This window comes from Myotis lucifugus, unplaced genomic scaffold (genome assembly GCF_000147115.1).
Source record: "Myotis lucifugus unplaced genomic scaffold, Myoluc2.0 scaffold_94, whole genome shotgun sequence".
Classification (NCBI taxonomy): Eukaryota; Metazoa; Chordata; class Mammalia; order Chiroptera; family Vespertilionidae; genus Myotis; species Myotis lucifugus.
Window position 1 is genome coordinate 3,290,776 of NW_005871142.1, and position 9,067 is coordinate 3,299,842.

A 9,067-nucleotide genomic window follows, 5' to 3' on the forward strand; every position below is an offset into this window, starting at 1 on the left:
GGTGGGACCGAAAACGGGGCGTTGGGTGGGGCGGCCTGGCCTAGGGGAGCTTCTTCTGCGGGCGCCCTAACTTTGCGGGAGGGGACGGTGTCCAGGAACCCGAGGGGCGGGGGTGGGGACGGGGAGACGGTTCCTTGCCAGGATTTGAGCAGCGGGGCCGGACCGGGCGGAGGCGGTGCGGGCCGAGGGGGAGGAGGGAGTGAGGGTGTTGTGTTTTGGTGGGAAGTTCTGGAAATTACCAGGATTCAGCACTTTCTGTACTTCCTTGGTCTGCAAGCCTCCCCCTCCCCCGGCGCCCTCCCTGCTCCCTGGGATTTTTCTCCCGAACGAAACGGGGAGGAGCGGGTCTAAATAAATGCAGCCTGGCGTCCACGATCGGTTTTGCCCGCGTCGCTGGGAAAGGAGCAGGCCCAGCTGGTGCCTGCTTCTGGCTCCCGGGCCTCGTTTGGGGGGAGGAGCTGGGGACCTCGGCTAGAGGCCTCGTGTCGTTGGGGCCCGCAGGCTTCGGTGCAGCTCTGCCCCCCACCCCCACCCCCCCGCATCCGGCACCCGCGTTTCGTTAGGAGACGTTTCCCGTTTCCGAGAGCCTCTTCGGTGCTGGCCACGGGCGCCGCGACCCCCTGGACGGAGACCTGTGTCGTCACGCGTCAGGGCCAAGTGGATTGATGGTTCCCTCCCAGTGCTTCCGAGATCCCTTACGTCATCGCCAGGATGCGTGCTTGTGGAAGCTGGTTTGCCCGTGACTTCGCAATAGGTGTCTCGTTTAGGTCGTTTTGGGGTCGTGACGACTTCACAGGGGCTTTGAACAGACTTCTCATATGGGCGACGTGGCCGCTTTCCCTGATGTCTTCGTGATTGTGTGTGTGTGTGTGTGTGTGTGTGTGTGTGAGAGAGAGGGGGGGGGGGGGGGGGGGGGATGTGGCATTGTTTCTGATAACAAGTTCGAGAGCTTTATCACAGACATTCTTTCTGCCTTTCTCTGTTCTCATTACTTCCCTACCCAGTGCCTTGAAGTCATTACTGTTTGGACAAACACCAGATGAGCATCATCTTCACTTAGGCGGATAGTGTTTCATGCCCGCCCCTCCTCCCCCTCATCTGATCTACACATTATTCCTGACTGCCCTGTTTATTTTTTTTTAGCCTTGCTTCATTAGGAACGCTAGAAACAGCAACAAAACGTGAAAGTGTAGGCTTATTTGCTTGTTTCCAAGAAATATTTCCTGTAGTTTTATATGCAGAAACATTTTACTGGTGTAGTTCTATCCCATTCCCCTGAAAAGGCTCCTTTCTAGTTCTGTATTTTAACTGATGGGTCATATTGGACGTCGATCGGTTAATGGCAATAGGAGCCGTTGTGTTTCTAACTTGCTTTTATTCCTAATCCATTTGGTAAGGGTATGGGTCTTTAATTTTCTTTGTTTGCCTTGAACTCTGCCTTCGCTCCCCTAAAAGGGTCATTGAAGTCTTTAGGGTCCTCAAACCTCTTACCCACCCGGCCTCCCTCACCCCTAGAGGGTGACCTCTCCCTCCTGCTTTAACCGAGAATGAGTGTCTGGTGGTGAGTACTCTTGCCTGCAAACCCAATCTTCCTTTTTCTCCTCAGTGCCTTTCCTTTCACGGAACAAAGGATTTCAGCTTCTCCAGAATAAATAACCACCACCCCAATTTCAACCATCTGAATGTAATTGGCTGTTTTTCTTTCCAAGGCATATTAACATTTTTATTTATTTTTTAGAGAAAGAGGAAGGGGTGGGGGCGGAGAGAGGGAGGGAAAGACGGAGGGGAGAGAGAGAGAGAGAGAGAGAGAGAGAGGAAGAAAGAAAGAAACATCGATTTGTTGTCCCACTTATTTATGCATTCGTTGGTTGATTCTTGTATGTGCCCTGACCCCCTGACGGGGGATCAAACCCACGACCTTAGTGTGTCCAGACGATGGCTCTATCCTACTGAGCTACCCGGCCAGAACCCAAGGCAGGTTTTTTTTTTGTTTTTTGTTTTTTTTAACGCTATGGAGTCAGTTCATAAAAACGAAAGGAATAGCAGGGAAAAGTGGGAGCTAAAACAGCAAAACTCAAAATGCATTTATTTGCCTAAAATAGGGAATGAGGAATTTAAATCTCTTTTTCTCTGGAAGTACTTGATGTGTAAATATTTCACATATCTCCCTTTTCCTGTGCTTGAGCCATAGCTGTTTTTACTTTTCGTGGACTTTTCTGGTTAATAGAATATTATAAGCCTCTTAACCATTTGCACGCCATAAGCATCTATAGACACAAGCAACGCACCTTTTTAAATTAAATTCACAATATGGTGGCAGTTAATTGGTTAAATCAATTTTACATTAAGAGATTTATTGACCATCTAGAGTGGAAAAGTCTGGTGGACATGCAAAAAGAGTAAGTCACTGGGACCGTATGTCATTGATCTTTTTATTGATATTACCTGCCACATAGAGCTCTCTCAAGTGTTTCTTGGCTTGAACATGGCATCTGCCCTCAAGACTTTTATGGTATTACAAAGAACTTCGGAGCACATACACAAAAATGAAACTCAGGGTACATCAATAAGGGGGGTGGGGTGAAAAAGTTACCAGATTCTAATCAGATTAAAGATTGGAAAAGGCTGTTGGTTTTCGTTACAATATTGCTGGTGACTTAAAAGTGTGGCTTTTAGTAGGGGAGGCATATAGCATTTAGAAATCAAGACCAGTTAGAGAAAAGTGTAATGAAATATCTCTAAACAAAGGATTTGTCCTAACAGTGCATTTTGTTGCCAGAAGCTCCTTTACTAAGGATGGAGAAAAAACATGGAAATGAGTGAGGTGGAATGTCACGTCCCCCTCCAGCTGCCTTGCCATGATACTCGCCTCGATTCCAGGGGAGAATATTTATGACTCTCTTTAGGTGGCCTCTGTACTGTCTGGAACCTCCCACCTCCTGGGCCCAGGCGCCATATCAGTGACTGTATCCGATACTGTGCCTTTGCTTTCTAGCAACTGTTTCTACTGGTCTGGAGTAAAGAGACTGTAATACTATATACTAAAGTATTAATTGTGTGGCACTAAATAGTGCAGGAGGAGATGGAGAAGCCAGAGCCACTTACATGCACCAGGCTAAGTGTTAGTCGTTGGCATTTTAGATGGGAATGAGGCACGCCTGACTTAAAACTGGGTTAAGTAACATGAAATTTCAGAATGAGCTCCAGTTTAAATGCTGGCATTTCTGAAATTGTTTTCTCTATCATTTATTAAAGAATTTGAAGACAGATTATTTTAAACAATAGTTTCTTATGTGGTATATTTTCTATGTAATATTTATTGAATGATTGAAATGGGCATTAATTTCTGCTACAGGAGGTGTCCTCCATTGTTGTCAATGGTGTACTACAAGAATGCATTTTTTTGTTTGTTTTTTTAAATATTTTTATTGATTTCAGAGTGGAAGGGAGAAGGAGAGAGAGATAGAAACATCAGTGATTAGAATCATTGATTGGCTGCCTCCTGCACACCCCCTACTGGGGATCGAGCCCACAACCCGGGCATGTGCCCTTGACCGGAATTGAACCCTGGTCCCTTCAGTCCGCAGGCGGATGCTCTATCCACTGAACCAAACCAGCTAGGGCCAAGAATGCATTTTGACCATTTGGAATAATTTTAGGTCTGGGAAAGATTTAATATGTGGCTTTTTTTTTCATTTGACAACAATTTATTTTGAAATTATTCATCTTTCTCTGGGAAGGGGTGAACCCTGTTGTCTGTTTAATGTGTGGCTGATTTTGCATGAGTGCCTCAAACATAACCAATCTAAAGTTAGGTCGCTGGGCGAGAAGTGAAGACAGGTTTCCTCAAGCTGGATTCCTTTCTGGCCCTCACCCCGGCCGGACTCCTTTACATAAGTATAGCTTGTTTTTATTTCAAAGTTATTATCTTTCCTCAAACACTTTGTTCTGTGCTATTTATTTTCCCTGAAATGTTCTTCTTCACCCAACTCTTAAAAAAACTTTATGAAGGAAAATTTCAAATGTACAAAAATAGTGAAGTCGTATAAAAATCACCCAGCTTCAACCATGAACATTTTGCCAGTTCGGTTAATTTTTTAAGGATTAGCTCAAATGTTTCTTGGTGGAAACTTTCCTTGCTTCCCAGCCGGAGGGATCTGGTTTTCTCACTGTGCACCTTGAAAAGTTTCTGCATCTCTTAAATTTACTTTTTTGTTAATCCTCACCCGAGGATATTTTTCTCATTTTTTTAAATTATAGAGAGTGGAAGGGAGGTGAGGCGGAGAGAGAGGAGAGAAGAGAGAGAGAGAAAAACAGAAACATCGATGTGAGAGAGACACATCGATTGGTTGCCTCCTGCATGGGCCCTGATTATACTGGGCTTCAAACCTGCAACCAAGGTAGGTGCCCTTGACCAGGAATCGAACCAAGACCCTTTGGTGCACTCTAACCACTGAGCAATGCCAGCCAAGGCTAGACATTTTTTAAATGAATTGTCTCCTACAAAAAGGAGGAATAACTCATTAGTAACTGCATAATAAGGGTAAAAAACAACAAAAACATATACATTTATTATAATTTAAATTCTCTCTAAATTTTTAAAAATTTTCTATTTTATTTTGATTGAATTTATTGGGATGACATTGATTAATATAATTATAAAGGTTTTAGGTGTACAGTTCTATAACATCACTTGTACATTGTATTGTGTGTTCACCACCCCAGGTTTCCTTCTGTTAATATTTATCCTCCCTTTACCCTCTGCAACCTCCCCTCTGATAGTCACCATACTGTTGTCTGTGAGGTTTGTTTGTTGGTTGGTTGGTTTTGCTTAATCCCTCCATGAATTAAAATGTTAAAGATAGTTAATTTTGATCTTTATCTGATGACAGTTCTTTGCTGACTTGGCTCCCTGTGGATTCCCCCTTTCTTTGCCTATGAGACCCTATTGGGATGCCTTGAAGCAAACACATTGTTTTAATTATAGTCTCCACAGATATTGGGTTGTGGCAAAATATACTGCGGGAACAGTCAAGAATAATAACTAAAAAACAAAAACCAGTCCACAAAAGAATCTTCTGGGCTGAGTGAGGCAATGAAATGAGAAAGCAAAGGGCTGCTTCCATGGCCTGATACTGTTTCTTTGTAACAAGTGAAATCTAACATTTCTGGTTTTTGTTGTTCTTGTTTGTATATAAGTTGGTTGAATTGATTCCAAGCTTACTTTCTTAAACAGAATATTTAACTTTACTAGATGTATCTGATTATTCCATAATTAATGCATCTAATCATATTAACTCATATGTTTATACCATGTGCACTGGGAACACCCATTGCAATGAAAATGGACTATGGAAAAGTCAGCCTTCAGCTGGGAGCCATCTTGCAAATATGATTTTCCCTTGTAAAGCCTCTCCGGAGTTGAAGGATAAAGTACCTTGCCTTTGAGCAGTGCAAGGAAAAAGGCATGTTACTGAACATTTATTTGGAGAGTAAAGTATAAATGTTTTATAGCCTTAGGTAATCGTTTGTTTTGGAAAGACCTATAGTGCTAAGAAGCAGGCTGTCTTAAAAAGAGCCAGATTTGTATTCTAGCTCCATCCTCTGTCAGCTCAGTGAACTCACACAAATTATTTTGCTTTTTTTGAACCTTAGTTTCCTCATTTGCAAATGGACTTTAGTAATATTTACTTCACTTAATAAAGTGAAGTGATATACATCAGAATACTTGGTATATAGTATATCTTCAGAAATATTAGTGGATTGTGTAATTGATATTGTGACACTGTTTAGATCACCTAGCCTTATCTTAAAGATAAAGACTTGGGCTGCTCGTCTTAGAGAATGTGTAATGACTGATAAACACCTCTAGGAAAATGTAAGTGCCGATAAAACTGTTATTTATCATTCAGGGTGGACAGGAAAGCTACATAATACAGTTTGTTTAAAATTCTGATGATAGTCGTAGTTGGTGTGGTTTGGCTCAGTGATTGGAGCCTCAGAATGGTCACAGGTTCGATTCAGGTCAAGGGCACGTACCTTGGTTTCAGGTTGGACCTCTGGCCGTGGTCAGGGTGCATGCGGGAGGCAACCAATTGATGTGTCTCTCTCACATCGATGTTTCTCTCTCTGCCGGGGGGAGGGCTGACCAGCAGCCCCTGAATGGCGGATGAACAGATTACTCCACTCCGACACAGTTTCACTGTGGGGGAGAGGGCTGAGGGACAGCCTGGCTGACGGAGCCAGGCCTCCTCGATTGCCTGCCTCATTAGCCTTTATTGGATTTTTTATCTTTAGATACAACCAGTAGGTGAGTAATCTTGGCAGGACACATGTGTTTACACTGTCCTCTAGGCAAGGGCATCCAGGGATTAAGCATAAGGATTCCAGTAAACACCCGGGGGTCTGCACGTGCACAGACGTGTTTGGAAAGGTCAGGGAATAAATAATCAGGGGCGCCACTTTGACACTCCCCCACGTCGGAATTCCGATAAAACAGGGCAGACGGCCTTCCACACACTTCCCTTTTATCAGAATGTCCTCCTTACAAACTTTCCAACCAAGTCTCCCCAACATCTGTCTCTCTCTCACCATCCCTTCCACTCTGTCTACAGATCAACAGACCTCGGGTGGGAATTATCAACAACAGCAAAAATTTCTGATGATAAGGCTCAAACATTCCTTGAAAGTATCAAATGTTCAGATTTTCAAAAGGGGAGAAGGACAGATTCTGTGAACTCGAGATAGGAAAGCCTGAGTCCAATTCTAGGTGTGATTTTTTTCTATGAAATCATTAGTACCAGTTTGAGCACTTAAAGGGCATGGTGCATGATACTGCAGGGACTCAAAACTAGAGGCATGAATATTTCCTTTTTAAATGGAGTTACAACCCTCCCATGCCACCCCGGAAAATTTACCAGATAATTATGAAGGGATTTCAGTAAGATGTTTGACAAGGTCTCAAGATGTTCCTCTGGATCAGATAAACAATTTTACTCAAACGTTATTGATTAATGGGAAGAGGTCAGCCTCTTGCAGCCGTTTCACAGATGGAAATACTGATTACATGCTGATTATATTTTCAAACGCAGGATGCAGAGAGAGGAAATCTGTATGGTATCAGAATCTAGATTGAGAGAAGTCTTAACAGGCAAGAGTGTGATAAAGATAAAATTCGATTGTAAATGTCTGAGGGCTTATGCTTGGGCCTCTGAATGTAACTGTACAGGTTCAGATGGCAGTTTAGTGGGATCAAGTGTGAAAAAGAATTAGGGGTTTTAGGGAGTTACTCTCCTATAACATTCAAAACATTTAGGAGGCCAGTGCGATTTCAGGCTGCATTAACTGAAATTTGTCAAGCTGGGGCCCCTGTGTTCTCTCCAGACCCATCTTAGCTTCTTAAATAGTGTGTCCAGCGAACTGGGACCTGTGTGTAGAGGAGAGCAAAGGGGTAACTGTACAGGTTCAGATGGCAGTTTAGTGGGATCAAGTGTGAAAAAGAATTAGGGGTTTTAGGGAGTTACTCTCCTATAACATTCAAAACATTTAGGAGGCCAGTGCGATTTCAGGCTGCATTAACTGAAATTTGTCAAGCTGGGGCCCTTGTGTTCTCTCCAGACCCATCTTAGCTTCTTAAATAGTGTGTCCAGCGAACTGGGACCTGTGTGTAGAGGAGAGCAAAGGGGAGTTAGTGACGTAGCTGGCAGAATGCTTGTGAGAGAAGCAGTGTAAGAACCTGAGGGTTTGCACTGGAGAAGACATTTGGAGGCACATGTCAGCTGTCCGTAGGTGCTAGAGGAGCAGATTTTCTCAAAGGGTAGAATTAAGACTAGTATGTGAAGTGACATAGTCAAAATCTTGGTAAGTCTTTAAAGAATTTAGTCAAGAGGAAATAGTTCTCTATCACTGGATAGGAAATGTTATGGAGGGGGTTCAAGCTTTTCTGATAGCTCATTATACGTTTACCTGATGGCTGTTACATTATCTGATGGATAAGTATATTGGATGAACTAGCTTCTTCAACACCAGACATCTAAAGATGTGACTTTGTAATGGTCCCTATGTTTAATTGTTGCCCTGTTTTAGTTTGTTGTATTGAATCAAATCAATCATCTTTTCTTGGAAACAGATAAGTTTATACTTTATCATATATTTATTTTAAAACTATTCTTATAGTGGTATTGCATATTATTTTATCTCACAGGTAGTCTCCAATTATATATCTTTCTTACTTCAAGTAAAACAATTTTAAATATGGGAAGACCTTTGAAGATTGCTGCAAACTGCTTCCTGATTAATAATCTGTATATATAAAAGCCTAAGCGACCATTACGACAGAACAACTGGTCGACCAGTTGCATGATGCACACTGACCACCAGGGGGCAGACGCTCAACACAGGAGCTGCCCCTTGGTGGTCATTGCGCTTCTACAGGGGGACCACTGCTCAGCACAGCTGTGGCAGCGGGAGCCTCTCCCCACTCCCCTGCGCAGCACTACCCAGTGGAGGCAGCAGGCAGCAGGCGCAGTGGGCTGGGATGAGCGTGAGTGGGGCGGTGCCTGGCCTGGTTCTGGCTCCTCCCTGGTCGCCTGCCGCTTGGCGCACTACTACATCCCCTGAGGGGTCCCAGATTGTGAGAGAGGGCACCCCCTGCCAGAATTTCGTGCTCTGGGCCTCTAGTATAATTGATAAAATATTATCTTCCATAGGTGGTAAACCTGTTATTATCTTCCATAGGTGGTAAACCTGTTGATGGCAATTTTGCTGACTGTGGAGGTAACTCAGTCATTGGCAATTACTATTCATCTGAGAGAATGACAGGTATGTTTTTAGATGAAAATATCTCCTGCTAATTACACACACACACACACACACACACACACACCCGTTATTTCGAAGAGAATTAATTCTGCAGAAAAGTGTTTTGTGGGTTTTTCAAAGATACTCAGTGAGGATTATAATTGAGCAGTTCCAGCCAGAAAATGTAATGGCTAGAAATGGTATTTTATACTTTGACTCCTGTTTTGGTGTGGATATCAGAGGGAAAGAAGGCATTACAAAAAAACTG

The 9,067-nt window shown here is 43.3% G+C and overlaps 1 long non-coding RNA gene across 1 annotated transcript; it reads left to right on the forward strand.

The window, feature by feature from the left end:
• The first annotated feature begins 536 nt into the window (after positions 1-536).
• LOC111826663 lies at positions 537-8,781 on the forward strand. The gene is made up of 3 exons (XR_002830020.1): positions 537-754; positions 1,607-1,684; positions 8,737-8,781. It is a non-coding gene; the product is annotated as an uncharacterized LOC111826663 (long non-coding RNA).
• Positions 8,782-9,067: the final 286 nt, after the last annotated feature.